Source organism: Poecilia reticulata, chromosome 2 (assembly GCF_904066995.2).
Source record: "Poecilia reticulata chromosome 2, P_reticulata-male-v2, whole genome shotgun sequence".
In the NCBI taxonomy this organism is placed as follows: domain Eukaryota; kingdom Metazoa; phylum Chordata; class Actinopteri; order Cyprinodontiformes; family Poeciliidae; genus Poecilia; species Poecilia reticulata.
The window spans coordinates 45,674,402-45,696,927 of record NC_088831.1 but is presented as its reverse complement, the minus strand read 5'-3'; the positions used below and the strand labels follow the sequence as shown (position 1 = coordinate 45,696,927).

The 22,526-nt window shown below is 48.5% G+C and overlaps 1 long non-coding RNA gene across 1 annotated transcript; it reads right to left on the bottom strand.

Annotated features, from left to right (window-relative positions):
* Positions 1-18,914: 18,914 nt before the first annotated feature.
* Positions 18,915-21,894, bottom strand: LOC103461935 (uncharacterized). Its single transcript, XR_014086733.1, has 3 exons — positions 19,923-21,894; positions 19,143-19,337; positions 18,915-19,013 (listed from the first exon to the last, which is right to left on the bottom strand). It is a non-coding gene; the product is annotated as an uncharacterized LOC103461935 (long non-coding RNA).
* Positions 21,895-22,526: the final 632 nt, after the last annotated feature.

Genomic DNA, 22,526 nt, shown 5'->3' with positions numbered 1-22,526 from the left:
AGCAAACTGTCTGCAAATCAGCCCTTTTTCTGATAAATGTGTTTTGTTTCCAACATTAGCCTAGCCAGAGCTAATGCTAAGTAGTAGCTCCAGAGCTGGTTGGTCTCCGGTCAGTCAGATCAGAAGCTAGTGGACAGGAGTCCGAAACCAAAATGAAATAAATCGTCTCAGATCAGGAAATGATGGAGCCACAGAAAACCTCAGGTGTCCCCTCTGGGTCACCTGGTTTCCAGAGCAACGGCTGATCGCTTCCTGTGTTAGCGGTGCTGAAGGCCCAGCAGATCTTCTCTGGGTTCACCGGGTCAGAACCAGCCTGGCTGTGAGCTGCTTTCTATGGGACGTTGCCTGAAACGAGCAGAAACTCTTTACAGCCTGTTTCCTCTCAGGGATGAACTCTGGAGCCGTTTCTCCTTCATCGGCTGCTTGGGGGCCGTTTGTGGTCCGAACGCCGATTTACTGGTTCCTCCTCCGTCCTGATCAAAGCGGCGGGTCCACTTCTGAGGATCTGTACAGATAAACACTGAAATGTGGTCATTTCACGAGTAGGAGGCAGAAAACAGACGGCTTTTATCTGGCCGTGTGTCACAGTGGGAGGTCCCACCAGAACCACCAGGACCACCAGAACCAGCAGAACCAGCAGGACCACCAGAACCAGCAGGACCACCAGAACCAGCAGGACTAGCAGAACCAGCAGGACAAGCAGAACCACCAGGACCAGCAGAACCAGCAGGACCACCAGGACCACCAGAACCACCAGGACCACCAGAACCAGCAGAACCACCAGGACCACCAGGACCACCAGAACCACCAGAACCACCAGGACCAGCAGAACCAGCAGGACCACCAGGACCACCAGAACCACCAGGACCACCAGAACCAGCAGAACCACCAGGACCACCAGGACCACCAGAACCACCAGAACCACCAGGACCAGCAGGACCAGCAGAACCATCAGAACCACCAGAACCAGCAGGACCACCAGGACCAGCAGAACCACCAGAACCAGCAGAACCAGCAGGACCACCAGGACCAGCAGGACAAGCAGAACCAGCAGGACCAGCAGAACCAGCAGGACAAGCAGAACCAGCAGAACCAGCAGGACCCAAACGGCTCCGGATCCACCTGGATGGTCCACCAGCCCAGCTGGTACCGAGGACCATGGAGGCTCCAGGCTGTTGGCACAACGCCAGGACAGACTGACTGCTGGGAAAGGTCAAAGGTCACCTCAAGACTACACAAAGTCCTTATCCTTAAGATAAAAATGAAATCATTAAATAAATAAAACTAATTAAAATAAATCTTTAAAAAACATTTTAAAATGGTTTTTGCTTAAATTAGAATAAATTTAAATGGAAAAAACATAATTTAATAAAATACAATTGAAAAATGCAAATTAAAATAAAAATGTAAAGATTATTCCCAGGATGTTGGACGTCTGATCAGGTTCAGCTCAGAGCTCCATGTCAGTCTCTACGGGTCAAAGGTCATGACCCTGAACGGCTCAGACTCTGTTCTGCCAGAAACAAGATGGCTGCCGGACTGAGGTTGGAGGTCACCATGGGGTGTACTTAGTTTTCCTCTTTCTGGCAAAACGTTCCAGTTTTATTGGACACAGAAATGAGGAGCAGATGACGGAGAAACGTTGGCCCAGCCTGCTTTCCCTCCGCAGTCCGGTTCTGACGGGCCGCACCTGGACCCGGTTCCAGCCCGCCGGGCCCAACGTGACGCTCCAACATCAGTCGTACAGAGAAAAACCGAAATCTGCAGAAAACCTCAGAAATGCTGGCAGGCGTTAAATGAAAACATCAAAGCTCAAGCAGAGGTTGTTTGTTCCTCCTGCGGTTCTGTTCGGCCCGACCCGAACTGCGTGATGTCATCAGCTTATTGTCGGAGACGTCGGCCTGCAGAGTTAGGGAACCCTGGTTACCCTGGTTACCCTGGTTACCCTGGCTGTCGTCGTTTCCACAGGATCCTAAATCCCAAAGCTAGTTGCAGCTGCAGCTTTCGTCCATGAAGCACAAGCAAAGTCGACTTTTCCCCACATTTACAACAAAATCTTGACTTTCACTACAGAAAATAAATAAAAATGGTGGATTCACAGGACGAGGAAAGAGAAAGAAGCATATGGAAACAGGACGTGTAAACGGGAAGCAGGATGAGGAAAAAGGAAGCAGAACGTGCTGCAGAACGTTCTGCAGTGGGTTCTGCAGTGGGTTCTGCAGCGGGTTCTGGTTCTGCAGCACGTTCTGCAGCGGGTTCTGGTTCTACAGTGGGTTCTGCAGCGGGTTATGCTCTTAACGAGGCTCTTTGGGGGAAACGGCCCGGCTCACGTGGTCAACACATATTTCCAGAACCGCTCTGGTTTGGAAACCGGTCCGTTCCCTCGCTTGTTTTGTCCCAAGGCTGCTGCTCCTCCTCCTACATGGAAACAGGCGACCACGCCTCGGCCTCGCCTGCTGCGACTCACACAGCAGCACTTCTTCTCTGGTTTAACAACAATGAAGCGCGTTGTGGCTGAAACACGGTTTGGACCAGCAGCTGGCCGTAACGTCCGTCTGGCTCCGGTTCAGTCAGGAAGTCTCTCCAGCTCCTGATGCATCACGTCTCCCTCTGGTTCTGCCAGCTGCAGCCGCACGGCGCCGCCCCCCGCTCCTCGCCTTACTCTCTGACTCACCACTGTTCCTGAACAATGGCCGCCATTGAAGGCTCTGTAGCGGACAGCCTGCATCCATTAGCCGGCAGCCATGGCGACGCCGCAGCAGCTCGAAACGCCATGTTTCCATCTCAACATGGCGCTGAGATGGAAACGATGGCGCATCCTGGTCCAAACATGGAGGAGAACAGGATCTTCTGCCAGATCAACACAGAAACAGGACGTTTCAGAGTAACGCTACTTGACCTCTGACCTCCAAAAGCAGGAAGTGGACGACAGCGCAGGCATTCTGGGTAAACACAACCAAAGCTAACATGCTAGCCTAGCGCTAGCAGCAGAAATCCTCCAACCGCTAAAATCCTCCATCTTGTTTCCATCTTTTGAAGAAGGAAGTTGCTCTCAGCGTCTTCAGAGGTTTTTGGTGCAGCGCCCCCACAGGCCAGGAGGGGAACAGGTTGGTTTGACTCAGAGCAGCTGGAGGTGGAGCAGATGTTCTGGTTCCAGTAGAACCGGGTCGACCGGACCGAAGGAGGAACAGGGCTTCAGCTGGATCCTGGTGGGGCCCCGGGCCTTGGGGCCTTGTTTACTGCTGCAGCTTTCACTGTCCGAGTGGCAGCCATATTGGATTTTGAGCCTGTTGATGGTGACAGATGTGACTTCCTAAATCAGATTTCAGGAATCGCTCCAGCTCACTTTTCAAACATGCAAGTTGAAAATTTCACATTTGAAACGATGAATTCAAGAACCAGACCTTCAAAATAAAACAGGAAGTGAGGCAGGAACAGAAACCCCAGCGGTGAAACGTGAAGCAGCGCTGGATGAGTTGGAGCGTAGCTCTGCAGCCGCCTGGTAGATGTTTATGAGCTGACTCACCCAGAGCGTTGGCTTTTCCATCCCGCTCTCAGAGCCGTGTTTACCTTGAGAACATATAATTTACAGGATTTGGTAGAAATGACTAAGCGTGTTTCACATCTGCGAATAATTTCTGCTCATCAGGCAAACAGTCCTGCTGCGTTCGGAGCCAGAGCGGCGGCATGCAGGGGAGGCAGGAAGTCAGATTACAGGACAGAGCGGCGAGCCGCGACCCGGCACGACATGCTGAGGCTTCATGAGCTGAGGAAGGTGACCTTTAACCTCCACAGGTCTGCAGCAGGGGGAGCCGAGGCACTGGGGGTCGTGCTGCCCCCAGAGGCCATGTCTGTCATTACGCTGTGATTAACTTCAAGAGGATGAATGAAGTGGCGGTCAGGAGACGGAACAGCTCTGGTTTCTTAAAGGGATATTCCTGTCAAACACGTCCGTCCTTTAAATGCTTCCCTGCCACTTTCATGGTTCCACTGTGAGAAATTAACATTTATTCTGTATTTCTTTAAACTAGTTGACCTGCAATTAATCACATCTCAACAAAATCCCCTTTGCTGCTAAATTACTGAATATACAGATATTGAGCTGAGCAACAAACATATTTCAAGTTTTTAATCCGTTTTAATCTTTAGTTCATCAGGATGCAGCAAAGTGTTTTTATATCCGTTCATCTTTCCATATTATTCTTAGAGCTTCTTTAGAGAAGAGGATGCTAACATTAGCATTAGCAGCCACTGCGGATGCTAACATTAGAGTTAGCTGCTACTATGGATCCTAACATTAGCATTAGCAGCTACTGCGGATGCTAACATAAGAGTTAGCTTCTACTATGGATGCTAACATTAGCATTAGCAGCTACTGTGGATGCTGACGTTAGCTTTTGTTGCTACGTTTGACGCTGACATTAGCATTAGCTGCTACTGTTGACGCCAACATTAGCATTAGCTGCCACTGCGGATGCTAACATAAGAGTTAGCTGCTACTATGGATGCTAACATTAGCATTAGCTGCCACTGTGGATGTTACCATAAGAGTTAGCTGCAACCGTGGATGCTAAAATTAGCATTAGCAGCTACTGCGGATGCTGACATTAGCTTTTGCTGCTACGCTTGACGCTGACATTAGCATTAGCTGCTACTGTGGGCCCTGATGTTAGCACCAACTGCTAATGTGGACGCTAACATTAGCATTAGCTGCTACATGGTTAAAAGCTGTCAGTCTGACTCCACAAGGGCTTTTTACAGGTTTAATTTATTAACTTATTTTACTTCTTGGTGGTTTCTGGGACGGACCGGCTGACGTGATGTCGCTGTCTCCGTCCCCGACACGTCAGACTCTCTGAGAATCATGGTTCTGGTGGTTCTGGTGGTTCTAGTGGTTCTGATGGTTCTGGTGGTTCTAGTGGTTCTAGTGGTTCTAGTGGTTCTGGTGGTTCTGATGGTTCTGGTGGTTCTAGTGGTTCTAGTGGTTCTGATGGTTCTGGTGGTTCTGATGGTTCTGGTGGTTCTAGTGGTTCTGATGGTTCTGATGGTTCTGATGGTTCTGGTGGTTCTGGTGGTTCTGATTGGTTCTGACTGGTTCTGCCTGGTTCTGATGGTTCTGATGGTTCTGGTGGTTCTGGTGGTTCTGATGGTTCTGATGGTTCTAGTGGTTCTAGTGGTTCTGATGGTTCTGGTGGTTCTGATGGTTCTGGTGGTTCTGATGGTTCTGGTGGTTCTGGTGGTTCTGATGGTTCTGGTGGTTCTGGTGGTTCTAGTGGTTCTAGTGGTTCTGATGGTTCTGATGGTTCTGATGGTTCTGGTGGTTCTGGTGGTTCTGATGGTTCTGACTGGTTCTGATGGTTCAAGTGGTTCTGATGGTTCTGATGGTTCTGGTGGTTCTGGTGGTTCTGACTGGTTCTGATTGGTTCTGATGGTTTTAGTGGTTCAAGTGGTTCTGGTGGTTCTGGTGGTTCTGATGGTTCTTGTGGTTCTGATGGTTCTGTTGGTTCTGATGGTTCTGGTGGTTCTGATGGTTCTGGTGGTTCTGATGGTTCTGGTGGTTCTGGTGGTTCTGATGGTTCTGATGGTTCTCGTGGTTCTGGTGGTTCTGATGGTTCTGGTGGTTCTGGTGGTTCTGGTGGTTCTCGTGGTTCTGATGGTTCTGATGGTTCTCGTGGTTCTGGTGGTTCTGATGGTTCTGGTGGTTCTGATGGTTCTCGTGGTTCTGGTGGTTCTGATGGTTCTGATGGTTCTGATGGTTCTGGTGGTTCTGGTGGTTCTGATGGTTCTGGTGGTTCTGGTGGTTCTGGTGGTTCTGATGGTTCTGGTGGTTCTGATGGTTCTGGTGGTTCTGGTGGTTCTGATGGTTCTGGTGGTTCTGGTGGTTCTGATGGTTCTGATGGTTCTGGTGGTTCTGATGGTTCTGGTGGTTCTGATGGTTCTGGTGGTTCTGATGGTTCTGGTGGTTCTGGTGGTTCTGATGGTTCTGATGGTTCTGCTGGTTCTGATGGTTCTGATGGTTCTGGTGGTTCTGATGGTTCTGGTGGTTCTGGTGGTTCTGATGGTTCTGACTGGTTCTGATGGTTCTAGTGGTTCAAGTGGTTCTGGTGGTTCTGATGGTTCTGGTGGTTCTGATGGTTCTGGTGGTTCTGATGGTTCTGGTGGTTCTGGTGGTTCTGATGGTTCTGACTGGTTCTGATGGTTCTAGTGGTTCTAGTGGTTCTGGTGGTTCTGATGGTTCTGGTGGTTCTGGTGGTTCTGATGGTTCTGATGGTTCTGGTGGTTCTGGTGGTTCTGATTGGTTCTGACTGGTTCTGCCTGGTTCTGATGGTTCTGGTGGTTCTGGTGGTTCTGATGGTTCTGATGGTTCTGGTGGTTCTGGTGGTTCTGATGGTTCTGATGGTTCTAGTGGTTCTAGTGGTTCTGGTGGTTCTGATGGTTCTGATGGTTCTAGTGGTTCTAGTGGTTCTGGTGGTTCTGATGGTTCTGACTGGTTCTGATTGGTTCTGATTGGTTCTGATGGTTCTGGTGGTTTTGATGGTTCTGATGGTTCTAGTGGTTCTAGTGGTTCTGATGGTTCTGGTGGTTCTGATGGTTCTAGTGGTTCTGGTGGTTCTAGTGGTTCTAGTGGTTCTGATGGTTCTGATGGTTCTGATGGTTCTGGTGGTTCTGATGGTTCTGACTGGTTCTGATGGTTCTAGTGGTTCAAGTGGTTCTTATGGTTCTGATGGTTCTGGTGGTTCTGGTGGTTCTGGTGGTTCTGACTGGTTCTGACTGGTTCTGATTGGTTCTGATGGTTTTAGTGGTTCAAGTGGTTCTGGTGGTTCTGGTGGTTCTGGTGGTTCTGATGGTTCTTGTGGTTCTGATGGTTCTGTTGGTTCTGATGGTTCTGGTGGTTCTGATGGTTCTGGTGGTTCTGATGGTTCTGGTGGTTCTGGTGGTTCTGGTGGTTCTGATGGTTCTGGTGGTTCTGGTGGTTCTCGTGGTTCTGATGGTTCTGATGGTTCTCGTGGTTCTGGTGGTTCTGATGGTTCTGGTGGTTCTGATGGTTCTCGTGGTTCTGGTGGTTCTGATGGTTCTGGTGGTTCTGATGGTTCTGATGGTTCTGATGGTTCTGGTGGTTCTGGTGGTTCTGATGGTTCTGGTGGTTCTGGTGGTTCTGGTGGTTCTGATGGTTCTGGTGGTTCTGATGGTTCTGATGGTTCTGGTGGTTCTGATGGTTCTGGTGGTTCTGGTGGTTCTGATGGTTCTGATGGTTCTGGTGGTTCTGGTGGTTCTGATGGTTCTGGTGGTTCTGATGGTTCTGGTGGTTCTGCTGGTTCTGATGGTTCTGGTGGTTCTGGTGGTTCTGATGGTTCTGATGGTTCTGCTGGTTCTGATGGTTCTGATGGTTCTAGTGGTTCTGATGGTTCTGACTGGTTCTGATGGTTCAAGTGGTTCTGGTGGTTCTGGTGGTTCTGATGGTTCTGGTGGTTCTGGTGGTTCTGGTGGTTCTGATGGTTCTGATGGTTCTGGTGGTTCTGGTGGTTCTGATGGTTCTGGTGGTTCTGCTGGTTCTGATGGTTCTGGTGGTTCTGGTGGTTCTGATGGTTCTGATGGTTCTGCTGGTTCTGATGGTTCTGATGGTTCTAGTGGTTCTGATGGTTCTGATGGTTCTGGTGGTTCTGGTGGTTCTGATGGTTCTGACTGGTTCTGATGGTTCTAGTGGTTCAAGTGGTTCTGGTGGTTCTGATGGTTCTGATGGTTCTGGTGGTTCTGGTGGTTCTGATTGGTTCTGACTGGTTCTGCCTGGTTCTGATGGTTCTGATGGTTCTGGTGGTTCTGGTGGTTCTGATGGTTCTGATGGTTCTGGTGGTTCTGGTGGTTCTGATGGTTCTGACTGGTTCTGATGGTTCTAGTGGTTCTACTGGTTCTGGTGGTTCTGATGGTTCTAGTGGTTCTAGTGGTTCTGGTGGTTCTGATGGTTCTAGTGGTTCTAGTGGTTCTGGTGGTTCTGATTGGTTCTGATTGGTTCTGATGGTTCTGGTGGTTCTGGTGGTTTTGATGGTTCTGATGGTTCTAGTGGTTCTAGTGGTTCTGATGGTTCTGATGGTTCTGGTGGTTCTGATGGTTCTGACTGGTTCTGATGGTTCTAGTGGTTCTGATGGTTCTGATGGTTCTGATGGTTCTAGTGGTTCTGATGGTTCTGATGGTTCTGATGGTTCTGATGGTTCTGGTGGTTCTGATGGTTCTGGTGGTTCTGGTGGTTCTGTTGGTTCTGATGGTTCTGATGGTTCTGGTGGTTCTGGTGGTTCTGATTGGTTCTGACTGGTTCTGCCTGGTTCTGATGGTTCTGATGGTTCTGGTGGTTCTGATGGTTCTGACTGGTTCTGACTGGTTCTGATTGGTTCTGATGGTTCTGATGGTTCTGATGGTTCTAGTGGTTCTAGTGGTTCTGGTGGTTCTGATGGTTCTGACTGGTTCTGATTTGTTCTGATTGGTTCTGATGGTTCTGGTGGTTCTGGTGGTTCTGATGGTTCTGACTGGTTCTGACTGGTTCTGATTGGTTCTGATGGTTCTGATGGTTCTGATTGGTTCTGATGGTTCTTGTGGTTCTGATGGTTCTGATGGTTCTGGTGGTTCTGATGGTTCTGATGGTTCTGGTGGTTCTGATGGTTCTGGTGGTTCTGATGGTTCTGATGGTTCTCGTGGTTCTGATGGTTCTGGTGGTTCTGATGGTTCTGATGGTTCTGATGGTTCTGATGGTTCTCGTGGTTCTGATGGTTCTGATGGTTCTGGTGGTTCTGATGGTTCTGGTGGTTCTCGTGGTTCTGGTGGTTCTGATGGTTCTGATGGTTCTGATGGTTCTCGTGGTTCTGATGGTTCTGATGGTTCTGGTGGTTCTGATGGTTCTGGTGGTTCTCGTGGTTCTGGTGGTTCTGATGGTTCTGATGGTTCTGATGGTTCTCGTGGTTCTGATGGTTCTGATGGTTCTGGTGGTTCTGATGGTTCTGATGGTTCTGATGGTTCTCGTGGTTCTGGTGGTTCTGATGGTTCTGGTGGTTCTCGTGGTTCTGGTGGTTCTGATGGTTCTGGTGGTTCTGATGGTTCTAGTGGTTCTGCCTGGTTCTGATGGTTCTGATGGTTCTGGTGGTTCTAGTGGTTCTGGTGGTTCTGATGGTTCTGGTGGTTCTGGTGGTTCTGATGGTTCTGATGGTTCTGATGGTTCTGGTGGTTCTCGTGGTTCTGGTGGTTCTGATGGTTCTGATGGTTCTGGTGGTTCTCGTGGTTCTGATGGTTCTGATGGTTCTAGTGGTTCTGCCTGGTTCTGATGGTTCTGATGGTTCTGGTGGTTCTAGTGGTTCTGGTGGTTCTGGTGGTTCTGATGGTTCTGGTGGTTCTGGTGGTTCTGATGGTTCTGGTGGTTCTGATGGTTCTGGTGGTTCTCGTGGTTCTGGTGGTTCTGATGGTTCTGATGGTTCTGGTGGTTCTCGTGGTTCTGATGGTTCTGATGGTTCTGATGGTTCTGGTGGTTCTGATGGTTCTAGTGGTTCTGCCTGGTTCTGATGGTTCTGATGGTTCTGGTGGTTCTAGTGGTTCTAGTGGTTCTGGTGGTTCTGATGGTTCTGGTGGTTCTGATGGTTCTGATGGTTCTGGTGGTTCTAGTGGTTCTAGTGGTTCTGGTGGTTCTGGTGGTTCTGGTGGTTCTGATGGTTCTAGTGGTTCTAGTGGTTCTAGTGGTTCTGGTGGTTCTGGTGGTTCTGATGGTTCTGGTGGTTCTGATGGTTCTGATGGTTCTGGTGGTTCTAGTGGTTCTGATGGTTCTGGTGGTTCTGATGGTTCTGATGGTTCTGATGGTTCTGATGGTTCTGGTGGTTCTAGTGGTTCTAGTGGTTCTGGTGGTTCTGGTGGTTCTGATGGTTCTGGTGGTTCTGGTGGTTCTGGTGGTTCTGGTGGTTCTGATGGTTCTGGTGGTTCTGATGGTTCTGATGGTTCTGGTGGTTCTAGTGGTTCTGATGGTTCTGGTGGTTCTGATGGTTCTGATGGTTCTGGTGGTTCTGGTGGTTCTGATGGTTCTGGTGGTTCTAGTGGTTCTAGTGGTTCTGGTGGTTCTGATGGTTCTGGTGGTTCTGATGGTTCTGATGGTTCTGATGGTTCTGGTGGTTCTGGTGGTTCTAGTGGTTCTGATGGTTCTGGTGGTTCTAGTGGTTCTGATGGTTCTGGTGGTTCTGGTGGTTCTAGTGGTTCTAGTGGTTCTGGTGGTTCTGGTGGTTGTAGTGGTTCTGGTGGTTGTAGTGGTTCTAGTGGTTCTGGTGGTTCTAGTGGTTCTGGTGGTTCTGATGGTTCTGATGGTTCTGGTGGTTCTGATGGTTCTGGTGGTTCTGGTGGTTCTAGTGGTTCTGATGGTTCTGGTGGTTCTGGTGGTTCTAGTGGTTCTGATGGTTCTGGTGGTTCTGGTGGTTCTAGTGGTTCTGGTGGTTCTGGTGGTTCTGGTGGTTGTAGTGGTTCTGGTGGTTCTGGTGGTTCTGGTGGTTCTGGTGGTTCTGGTGGTTCTGGTGGTTCTGGTGGTTCTAGTGGTTCTGATGGTTCTGGTGGTTCTGGTGGTTCTAGTGGTTCTAGTGGTTCTGGTGGTTCTGGTGGTTGTAGTGGTTCTAGTGGTTCTGGTGGTTCTGATGGTTCTGGTGGTTCTGGTGGTTCTGGTGGTTCTGGTGGTTCTGGTGGTTCTGGTGGTTCTGGTGGTTCTGGTGGTTCTAGTGGTTCTGGTGGTTCTGGTGGTTCTGGTGGTTCTGGTGGTTCTGGTGGTTCTGGTGGTTCTGGTGGTTCTAGTGGTTCTGGTGGTTCTGGTGGTTGTAGTGGTTCTGGTGGTTCTGGTGGTTCTGATGGTTCTGGTGGTTCTGGTGGTTCTGGTGGTTCTGGTGGTTCTGATGGTTCTGGTGGTTCTGGTGGTTCTAGTGGTTCTAGTGGTTCTGGTGGTTCTGGTGGTTGTAGTGGTTCTAGTGGTTCTGGTGGTTCTGATGGTTCTGGTGGTTCTGGTGGTTCTGATGGTTCTGATGGTTCTGGTGGTTCTGGTGGTTCTGATGGTTCTGGTGGTTCTAGTGGTTCTAGTGGTTCTGGTGGTTCTAGTGGTTCTGGTGGTTCTAGTGGTTCTAGTGGTTCTAGTGGTTCTGGTGGTTCTGGTGGTTCTGATGGTTCTGGTGGTTCTGATGGTTCTGATGGTTCTGGTGGTTCTAGTGGTTCTGATGGTTCTGGTGGTTCTGATGGTTCTGATGGTTCTGGTGGTTCTGGTGGTTCTGGTGGTTCTGGTGGTTCTGGTGGTTCTGGTGGTTCTGGTGGTTCTGGTGGTTCTGGTGGTTCTGGTGGTTCTGGTGGTTCTGGTGGTTCTGGTGGTTCTGGTGGTTCTGGTGGTTCTGGTGGTTCTGATGGTTCTGGTGGTTCTGGTGGTTCTGGTGGTTCTGGTGGTTCTGGTGGTTCTGGTGGTTCTGATGGTTCTGGTGGTTCTAGTGGTTCTAGTGGTTCTGGTGGTTCTGGTGGTTCTGATGGTTCTGGTGGTTCTGATGGTTCTGATGGTTCTGGTGGTTCTAGTGGTTCTGATGGTTCTGATGGTTCTGATGGTTCTGGTGGTTCTGGTGGTTCTGGTGGTTCTGGTGGTTCTGATGGTTCTGGTGGTTCTAGTGGTTCTGGTGGTTCTGGTGGTTCTGGTGGTTCTGATGGTTCTGGTGGTTCTGATGGTTCTGATGGTTCTGGTGGTTCTAGTGGTTCTGATGGTTCTGGTGGTTCTGGTGGTTCTGATGGTTCTGGTGGTTCTGGTGGTTCTGATGGTTCTGGTGGTTCTGGTGGTTCTGGTGGTTCTGGTGGTTCTAGTGGTTCTGGTGGTTCTGATGGTTCTGGTGGTTCTGATGGTTCTGATGGTTCTGATGGTTCTGATGGTTCTGGTGGTTCTGGTGGTTCTAGTGGTTCTGATGGTTCTGGTGGTTCTAGTGGTTCTGATGGTTCTGGTGGTTCTGGTGGTTCTAGTGGTTCTGGTGGTTCTGATGGTTCTGGTGGTTCTGGTGGTTCTGGTGGTTCTGGTGGTTCTAGTGGTTCTGGTGGTTCTAGTGGTTCTGGTGGTTCTGATGGTTCTGGTGGTTCTGATGGTTCTGATGGTTCTGGTGGTTCTGGTGGTTCTAGTGGTTCTGATGGTTCTGGTGGTTCTAGTGGTTCTGATGGTTCTGGTGGTTCTGGTGGTTCTAGTGGTTCTGGTGGTTCTGGTGGTTGTAGTGGTTCTAGTGGTTCTGGTGGTTCTGATGGTTCTGATGGTTCTGATGGTTCTGGTGGTTCTGGTGGTTCTAGTGGTTCTGATGGTTCTGGTGGTTCTAGTGGTTCTGATGGTTCTGGTGGTTCTAGTGGTTCTGGTGGTTCTGGTGGTTGTAGTGGTTCTAGTGGTTCTGATGGTTCTGGTGGTTCTGGTGGTTCTAGTGGTTCTGGTGGTTCTGGTGGTTGTAGTGGTTCTAGTGGTTCTGGTGGTTCTGATGGTTCTGATGGTTCTGGTGGTTCTGATGGTTCTGATGGTTCTGGTGGTTCTAGTGGTTCTAGTGGTTCTGGTGGTTCTGGTGGTTCTGATGGTTCTGGTGGTTCTAGTGGTTCTGGTGGTTCTGGTGGTTCTGATGGTTCTGGTGGTTCTGATGGTTCTGATGGTTCTGGTGGTTCTAGTGGTTCTGATGGTTCTGGTGGTTCTGATGGTTCTGATGGTTCTGGTGGTTCTGGTGGTTCTGATGGTTCTGGTGGTTCTAGTGGTTCTAGTGGTTCTGGTGGTTCTAGTGGTTCTGGTGGTTCTGATGGTTCTGGTGGTTCTGATGGTTCTGATGGTTCTGATGGTTCTGGTGGTTCTGGTGGTTCTAGTGGTTCTGATGGTTCTGGTGGTTCTAGTGGTTCTGATGGTTCTGGTGGTTCTGGTGGTTCTAGTGGTTCTAGTGGTTCTGGTGGTTCTGGTGGTTGTAGTGGTTCTAGTGGTTCTGGTGGTTCTGATGGTTCTGATGGTTCTGGTGGTTCTGGTGGTTCTAGTGGTTCTGATGGTTCTGGTGGTTCTGGTGGTTCTAGTGGTTCTAGTGGTTCTGGTGGTTCTGGTGGTTGTAGTGGTTCTAGTGGTTCTGGTGGTTCTGATGGTTCTGGTGGTTCTGGTGGTTCTGATGGTTCTGATGGTTCTGGTGGTTCTGGTGGTTCTGATGGTTCTGGTGGTTCTAGTGGTTCTAGTGGTTCTGGTGGTTCTAGTGGTTCTGGTGGTTCTAGTGGTTCTAGTGGTTCTGGTGGTTCTGGTGGTTCTGGTGGTTCTGGTGGTTCTGGTGGTTCTGGTGGTTCTGGTGGTTCTGGTGGTTCTGGTGGTTCTGGTGGTTCTGGTGGTTCTGGTGGTTCTGGTGGTTCTGGTGGTTCTGATGGTTCTAGTGGTTCTAGTGGTTCTGATGGTTCTGGTGGTTCTGGTGGTTCTGATGGTTCTGGTGGTTCTAGTGGTTCTAGTGGTTCTGGTGGTTCTAGTGGTTCTGATGGTTCTAGTGGTTCTAGTGGTTCTGGTGGTTCTGGTGGTTCTGATGGTTCTAGTGGTTCTAGTGGTTCTAGTGGTTCTGGTGGTTCTGGTGGTTCTGATGGTTCTGGTGGTTCTGATGGTTCTGATGGTTCTGGTGGTTCTAGTGGTTCTGATGGTTCTGGTGGTTCTGGTGGTTCTGATGGTTCTGGTGGTTCTGGTGGTTCTGGTGGTTCTGGTGGTTCTGATGGTTCTGGTGGTTCTGATGGTTCTGATGGTTCTGGTGGTTCTAGTGGTTCTGGTGGTTCTGGTGGTTCTGGTGGTTCTGGTGGTTCTAGTGGTTCTAGTGGTTCTGGTGGTTCTGGTGGTTCTGATGGTTCTGGTGGTTCTGATGGTTCTGATGGTTCTGGTGGTTCTAGTGGTTCTGATGGTTCTGGTGGTTCTGGTGGTTCTGATGGTTCTGGTGGTTCTGGTGGTTCTGATGGTTCTGGTGGTTCTAGTGGTTCTAGTGGTTCTGGTGGTTCTAGTGGTTCTGGTGGTTCTGATGGTTCTGGTGGTTCTGATGGTTCTGATGGTTCTGATGGTTCTGATGGTTCTGGTGGTTCTGGTGGTTCTAGTGGTTCTGATGGTTCTGGTGGTTCTAGTGGTTCTGATGGTTCTGGTGGTTCTGGTGGTTCTAGTGGTTCTGGTGGTTGTAGTGGTTCTAGTGGTTCTGGTGGTTCTAGTGGTTCTGGTGGTTCTGATGGTTCTGGTGGTTCTGATGGTTCTGATGGTTCTGGTGGTTCTGGTGGTTCTAGTGGTTCTGGTGGTTCTGGTGGTTCTAGTGGTTCTGGTGGTTCTGGTGGTTCTGGTGGTTCTAGTGGTTCTAGTGGTTCTGATGTACTAACATTAACTAACATTAACTAGCACTAAGCTACATTGATCGTCTGTTCATGTAATGAACAGATTGAATATAAAGTGAAACTGAGTCGTTTCCTGTTTCACTGAATCTGTTTCCCCTCCTGGACTGAACTGAACTGAACTGAACTGAAAGGGTTAATGTTCAGTTTCCCTCTATAAGCTCCAAACAGTTAAAACTGCATTAATGGCCAGATGAGCTTCACAGCTGGAGGCTCCCAGTTAAAACCTGGAAACGGGGGATTCCCATAAACGCTGCTGCTGCAGTAAAACCAGAACCAGAACCAGAACCAGAGCAGAACTGGAGCAGAACAGAACCAGATCAGAACCAGAGCAGAGCCAGAGCAGAACCAGAACAGAACCGGAGCCAGAGCAGAACCAGAGCCAGAGCAGAACCAGAGCCAGAACCAGAGCAGAACCAGAGCAGAGCCAGAACCAGAACCAGAGCAGAACCAGAGCAGAACCGGAGCAGAACCAGAGCCAGAACCAGAACCAGAGCAGAGCCAGAGCAGAACCAGAACAGAACCGGAGCCAGAGCAGAACCAGAACCAGAGCAGAACCGGAGCAGAACCAGAGCCAGAGCAGAACCAGAACAGAACCGGAGCCAGAGCAGAACCAGAACCGGAGCAGAACCAGAGCCAGAACCAGAGCAGAACCAGAGCAGAGCCAGAACCAGAACCAGAGCAGAACCAGAGCCAGAACCGGAGCAGAACCAGAGCCAGAGCAGAACCAGAACAGAACCGGAGCCAGAGCAGAACCAGAACCAGAGCAGAACCGGAGCAGAACCAGAGCCAGAGCAGAACCAGAACAGAACCGGAGCCAGAGCAGAACCAGAACCGGAGCAGAACCAGAGCCAGAACCAGAGCAGAACCAGAGCAGAGCCAGAACCAGAACCAGAGCAGAACCAGAGCCAGAACCGGAGCAGAACCAGAGCCAGAGCAGAACCAGAACAGAACCAGAGCCAGAGCAGAACCAGAACCGGAGCAGAACCAGAGCCAGAACCAGAGCAGAACCAGAGCAGAGCCAGAACCAGAACCAGAGCAGAACCAGAGCCAGAACCGGAGCAGAACCAGAGCCAGAGCAGAACCAGAACAGAACCGGAGCCAGAGCAGAACCAGAACCGGAGCAGAACCAGAGCCAGAACCAGAGCAGAACCAGAGCAGAGCCAGAACCAGAACCAGAGCAGAACCAGAGCCAGATCCAGAACCAGAGCAGAACCAGAACCGGAGCAGAACCAGAGCCAGAACCAGAGCAGAACCAGAGCAGAGCCAGAACCAGAACCAGAGCAGAACCAGAGCAGAACCGGAGCAGAACCAGAGCCAGAACCAGAACCAGAGCAGAACCAGAGCAGAGCCAGAACCAGAGCAGAACCAGAACCGGAGCAGAACCAGAGCAGAACCAGAACCAGAGCAGAACCAGAACAGAACCCCGTCCTGCAGGGAGCAGTCGGACCAGGACGGTGTCGCTTCGCTCTGATTGGTGGCAATAAAACACTTGGGACACATTTCAGTCACATCCAGAGGATGAAGCTCCTCTCAGCTGATGTTTATGTTTGTTTTTGGATAAATTCACGCTTGCACTGTAAAAAAGAAAACTCTCTGGATGTTGCTCAAATTACCTTTTTTAGTGGGTATAAGGAGAATGAGAAAGTCACGTGACTTCCTGTTTCCTCACTTCCTGTGTCCGTCGGTTCAGATCTGTTTGAGACTCTGATGGACTTTAACTCCCACAGTGATTTCAAGTTGAGATCACTCTGCATCTCATTTTAACCTCTTTGGCTGTGAAGCTAGATGTGCTAGCTAGCTTAGCGCTGCTAGCTTAGCGCTGCTAGCTTAGCGCTGCTAGCTTAGCGCTGCCATTATAAAACAACAAAACTAACTTTGGAGCCAATAACTTTTTGAAACCCAAAGTTCATTTACATCAACCATTTCGTTCGTTTCTCCAGCATTTTATTCAGATTGTTTTGAACCATTTGAAGTGTTGAAACAGAAGTTAATGTTGTGTGAGGCCAAATGTTTTCATACTGCTGAGCAGGGGCGCCGCCAGGAATCTGGGGCCCCCTGACAAAACATTAGACCCCCCCCCCCCCCTCACCCCCCCGACCAGCTGCTGTTCCAACGTTTTGAGTCTAATTGACCCATAAAAAGCGTCACAGTTTTAAAGGCTGCATCTGCTTTGCTTTGTTTGGGTCAATACTGATAATTAGCTCAATATTTACTGCTCATGAATTTATCATCCAACAGTCCACATCCAGGATGCTAGTAGGTTGTTAATGTTTTCTATTAGTTTAGATACTGAAACGTCTCCATGGCAACAGTCTATAGCAACGAGCAAAACACACATGAAGCAATCCAGACTTCTAAACATGCTAGTAGCTGCATTTTATTCAGGCTGCAGTTTAATAAAATATGTTTCTCCATATTTGTTACAGCTGTCACCATGTAGCAGTTTGTTATGAGGCAGATAATCTGAAAACAATCATCTCCTCCATCTGCTTCCTGAATTACTGGTTAAAGTGATGCACCGTTCTGACCAAAACAACCAATCAGAACCAGGAGGAGGGTCTTAGTGCTGTCAATCATCCTCATTCACTCACTGCTAAATGTGCTAATGGTGGAGAAACAACTTATCATTAGAGGAAACCGTTTATCTGCCGTCATTGGTAGCTATGCTAACTAAACTTAGCATTCAGTTTGAATCTGCACAGCTCTGTGCTATGCTAGCTGCAGCACGGCTCTGTGCTATGCTAGCTGCAGCACGGCTCTGTGCTAAGCTAACTGCAGCACGGCACAAATCAAGGGGGAGGAAGGATGAGCAGCACCGCATGAGATTGTGATTGACAGCACTAAAACTCTCCTGCCTCTGATTGGTTGTTTCCAGCACTGGGAGAAAATAGAGGAAATAGATTTTTCACAGATTACCTCTCATACCAAACTGTCACAACATAATGACAGGTTTAACAAATATGTTTATATTAAAATGACAAACTGCAGCATTAATTTCACTCAGGAGAGGACGGATCAGGAGGGACGTGGGTTAGAGCTGCTGCTGACTGACTCATCTGTTAAGTGGTGAAAGGTACAAGGGACGAGTTAAATATATGAATATGTTGGTTATTTCTTCCTTAATTCATCAAATGCTAGTGAAAAGGAGGCAAACAGTAGTTTGTAGCTAAGCTAACTGCTAAATGGTTGATGATGTCACACAGTCTACTCACCTCTCTTGGAGAAAACCTGGGTTATAAATTAACACTCTTGCCTTTTTCGCTCTCATTCTCTTTCTTTTGAAAACCTGATTTTATAACTTTTCTTAGCAGCTTAGTAACAGCCAGTCGTTCGTGTTTCCTACTGTCTGCCGCTAACAGCGTCTCTCTGAAGCTCCCAGCAGGAACGAACCATTTAGCCCAGATAGGGGGGTTCAGGGCCGATATGGGGGATCAGGGCAGATATGGGGGATCAGGGCAGATATGGGGGATCAGGGCAGATATGGGGGATCAGGGCAGATATGGGGGATCAGGGCAGATATGGGTCTGTGTTTCTGGTCTGGGAACATTACATTTTTACTGCTTTGAAAATACAATATGATTAATTTTATAATTGACAGAGCCACGATTTTTAATTTTTTAAAATTTCTATTAACAAAAATAAATAATTAAATTGTGGAGGCCCCCTGCTGGTCAGGATCCTGGACCTGTCGTCACTTTTCCCCTCTACCGCCCCCTGCTGCTGAGTCCTCTGAACAGCAGAATCCCAGTGTGAGTCGGTAGGAACTGAACGAACTGAACGAACTGAATGAACTCAAAGTTCTGAAGGAACTGGATTCAGTTGAAGCGGATCTGGAATGTCGTTGGCTGGATTTAGTTCTTTGCTTTCCCAGTTTGGCTCCTTTAGAAGCCAAACTGGGAAACGATCCTGTTTAGAGCAGTAAATAGTTCACAGCTGAAGTGAACATTCAGTTCCTCACATTAACTTTAGCACCTGCTGGTGGATGAATTAACGAACCGTTTCACCTCAACACGTCGTGAAGATGCAGAGTCTATTATCATGATTGACATTCAGTCCACTTCATTTCTGCAGCTCCAACAAACGTGACGGGATCAGTTTGTTACTCGGGTGAAAAGTTTTTACCGCTGCAGAGCCGCAGCGTTTCAGGAGAACTTTGAGCGAATCATCTAACATTATTAATGTTCAGCATTAAGTATCCAACATGGATGACTGCAGCTGAGCCGCCCGTCTGCCTGAGAGAAACTGACATGTCTTTAAATTAGACCAGAAATAATTATTACATCTCCAATAAGGAGGAGGAAAAACTAAATATTAAGACTAAAATGTTGCTAACATCAACTCTTTAACTTTTATCTTTGGTTTCTTTCAATCAGGAGGTTTGAATATTTATATTGTTTTAATTTTGAGACGTTATTTGTTCTCAGCATCCAGCTGAATTACATCCGTCTTCATCAGAGATCATCCTCCCGATTTTTGTTTTCAATTTTTTTCCTCATTAAATCAAAATTCTAAATAAAGAAGGAAAAAATAACCATGAAACAGACTTTACACAAATATGTTTATTCTTTAAAGAACTTAAATATGTTCACATCGATCACAGATGATTTTACAGGAACTCAGGCGGTGAGAAATACTGCCACCTGCAGGCGGGAGGGAGCATCGCTTAAGATCAGTGGTTCATAAAAACTGGATCTGTTGGTTTAGTTTTAATTGGATGATCATCAGAGGTTAAAGTTCACATCAGATTATCTCCATAAAAACATTTTCACCTCCACTGTTTGGGTTTTGATGGACCTCTGATGGATGGGCATCGCCTTGTTGAGCGTTAATGTTTACTCCACCCACCGTCTCCATGGCAACGCGCCTGAGTCCACTAACATCCGTCCTGACGTCAGTCGCTGAGACCACCGTGGGTTGGTCCAGCAGCGGTTGCCATGGAGACCGGATGCAGACTGACGGAGAGTCTGCGTTAAACAGAGCAGGCAGGGTGAGAACGGGAAGGAGAACGGGAAGGAGAACAGGAAGGAGAACGGGAAGGAGAACGGGAAGGAGAACGGGAAGGAGAACGGGAAGGAGAACGGGAAGGAGAACGGGAAGGAGAACGGGAAGGAGAACGAGAAGGAGAACGGGAAGGAGAACGGGAAGGAGAACGAGAAGGAGAACGGGAAGGAGAACGGGAAGGAGAACGAGAAGGAGAACGGGAAGGAGAACGGGAAGGGAGGGGAGCTGGAGAGAAAACAGTCCAGGGAAACCTGGTCCAGAACAGAGCAGGAACGTTTAGGTTTTATTGTGGACTACTTATTACTTTTACAAAATTGGAACATACTCAGAAAGTCCAGACGATACCTGCTAACTTTTACTTTAACAATCCATAACAGGGATTAGAACAAATTTACAATCCAGAAAAATTACCTACCAACTAAGAACAGGAATTTATTCTGAACATTATTAGATTGTCTTTCTTCTTTTGCTCTTTCCTTTGGTTTATTTTGTCTGAATTTCCTTTTTCATTCACTTAAAGCACTTTGAATGAAATAAAATGATCTCACCTTTTCGTTCTGGTTGGGAATCTGCAGATGTTCCCTCTGCTGTTTGGTCTCCAACGTCAGGAGAAGAATCTGCTTCATTCCCTCCAGATCAGAAAAACTGCTTCAGTTCTGCATGTAGCACCTGATTACACCATGCTACCGCAAAGAACTCTGGGAAAATCACACCATGCTACCGCAAAGAACTCTGGGAAAATCACACCATGCTACCGCAAAGAACTCTGGGAAAATCACACCATGCTACCGCAAAGAACTCTGGGAAAATCACACCATGCTACCGCAAAGAACTCTGGGAAAATCACACCATGCTACCGCAAAGAACTCTGGGAAAATCACACCATGCTACCGCAAAGAACTCTGGGAAAATCACACCATGCTACCGCAAAGAACTCTGGGAAAATCACACCATGCTACCGCAAAGAACTCTGGGAAAATCACACCATGCTACCGCAGACTGGCAAAGCATTCTGGGAAACCTCTGACTCTGTAGTTTAAATTCCAGGAACGGCTGCCTGGGATGAGCGGGTGAAGCTAACCCGTTCATTAGCTTCACTAATGACTTATTTTGAGCAGCGCCTTGACACTTAGCACTAAAATACACATAAACAGTTTATCCCGCAGAGCAGCATCGCTAACCAGGTCAATCATTGTTTCCGGTATAAAATATTTCCACATGCTAAAAAAATTCCTGGCAGATGAAACAACATGAATAAAAGCAACAGATCTACAGCTGACTGAAATTAAATGTGTTCAAACTCACTGACTTCTCTGACTGGTCAGAGGATTTGCATGGTGGTGCAGCTGGTCGCTGTGTTTCTGCAGATAAACGGCTCTGAAGTGAGGAGGTTCCTTTTCAGAAGTTTGGGTGATTTATCGCCTCCGCTCTCCTTCAGGGCTAAAAACAGAATCACTAACAGCTACAGTCCAGGAGGCTCTTCACGTCTGCAAGCTAACCCAATAAAACCTAAAGTTCAGCTGCCAAGCTGAGCTGGAATGGAAACGAATAAACATCATTAAATGTGAAACAGCAACATGAAGCGTTCAGTAAAACACCATATGCTAACCGTTAGCACAAAGATCACAGAGATGAGACAAAATTCAGTTTAATAGCATGAAATGTTAAGACTGCTGCCCTCTGCTAGGCTAACACTCTGCTAGGCTAATACTGCTGCCCTCTGCCAAGCTAACACTGCTGCCCTCTGCTAGGCTAACACTCTGCTAGGCTAACCCTGCTGCCCTCTGCTAGGCTAACACTCTGCTAGGCTAATACTGCTGCCCTCTGCCAAGCTAACACTGCTGCCCTCTGCTAGGCTAACCCTCTGCTAGGCTTGTAGTCTGCTAGGCTAACACTGCTGCCCTCTGCTACGCTAACACTCTGCTAGGCTAACCCTGCTGCCCTCTGCTAGGCTAACACTCTGCTCGGCTAACACTCTGCTAGGCTGACACTCTGCTAGGCTAACCCTGCTGCTCTCTGCTAGGCTAACACTGCTGTCCTTTGCTAGGCTAACCCTCTGCTAGGCTAACACTTCTGCCCTCTGCTAGGCTAACACTGCTGCCCTCTGCCAAGCTAACACTGTTGCCCTCTGCTAGGCTAACCCTCTGCTAGGCTAATACTGCTGCCCTCTGCTAGGCTAACACTCTGCTAGGCTAACCCTGCTGCCCTTTGCTAGGCTAACACTCTGCTAGGCTAACCCTGCTGCCCTCTGCTAGGCTAACACTCTGCTAGGCTAACCCTGCTGCCCTCTGCTAGGCTAACCCTGCTGCCCTCTGCTAGGCTAACACTCTGCTAGGCTAACACTGCTGCCATCTGCTAGGCTAACCCTGCTGCCCTCTGCTAGGCTAACACTCTGCTAGGCTAACCCTGCTGCCCTCTGCTAGGCTAACCCTCTGCTAGGCTAACACTGCTGCCCTCTGCCAAGCTAACACTGCTGCCCTCTGCTAGGCTAACCCTCTGCTAGGCTAACACTCCCAACCTCTCTCTGTTGTGGCACTATATTTGTTTTAAAGTGAGGAAAGCAGCAGTTTATTGCATGTTTATTACTGCTATTAACTAACTAGTAAAGGTTGTAACAACAGTAATAGTCCTGTTAACTAGCTTAACATGATGTATTGGCTTGGATAAACTGGTCATCATGTAGCTAACCTGCTGAAACATCATTAGCGTGCAGTTAGCTCTGGTCAGCTTGGAGGTCTGTGCCTGTTCTCCCTGAGGCTGTCTGGGTTCCTCAGGTAACCAGAACCAGTGAAGGTAACCAGAACGTGTCATGGTTGTTGTTCCTTAGCTGTGCTAACGTTGACGATGTGTGAACTGGAAGAACGAAAACAAATTTACTTAATGGACAAAAGGCAAATTAGAAATAAATGTTAGGATGAGGTGGTTTTTAGTGGGTGAAACACTTTTTTGCATCCCTCCAGTCATGTGATCAACAGGATGTTGCTACTGCTGGAAAACATGAAGAAGAGCGTGACAGGAAGTGGCCGGAGGATGACGGCGCCATGTTTTTAATTTAATCACACAAACAAAGTTATTCACATGTGATTTTAGAAGCTGCTGGGTGACATGTAGCCTGCTGTTTCCATGACGACCAGATTAGGTTCAGTCGTCAT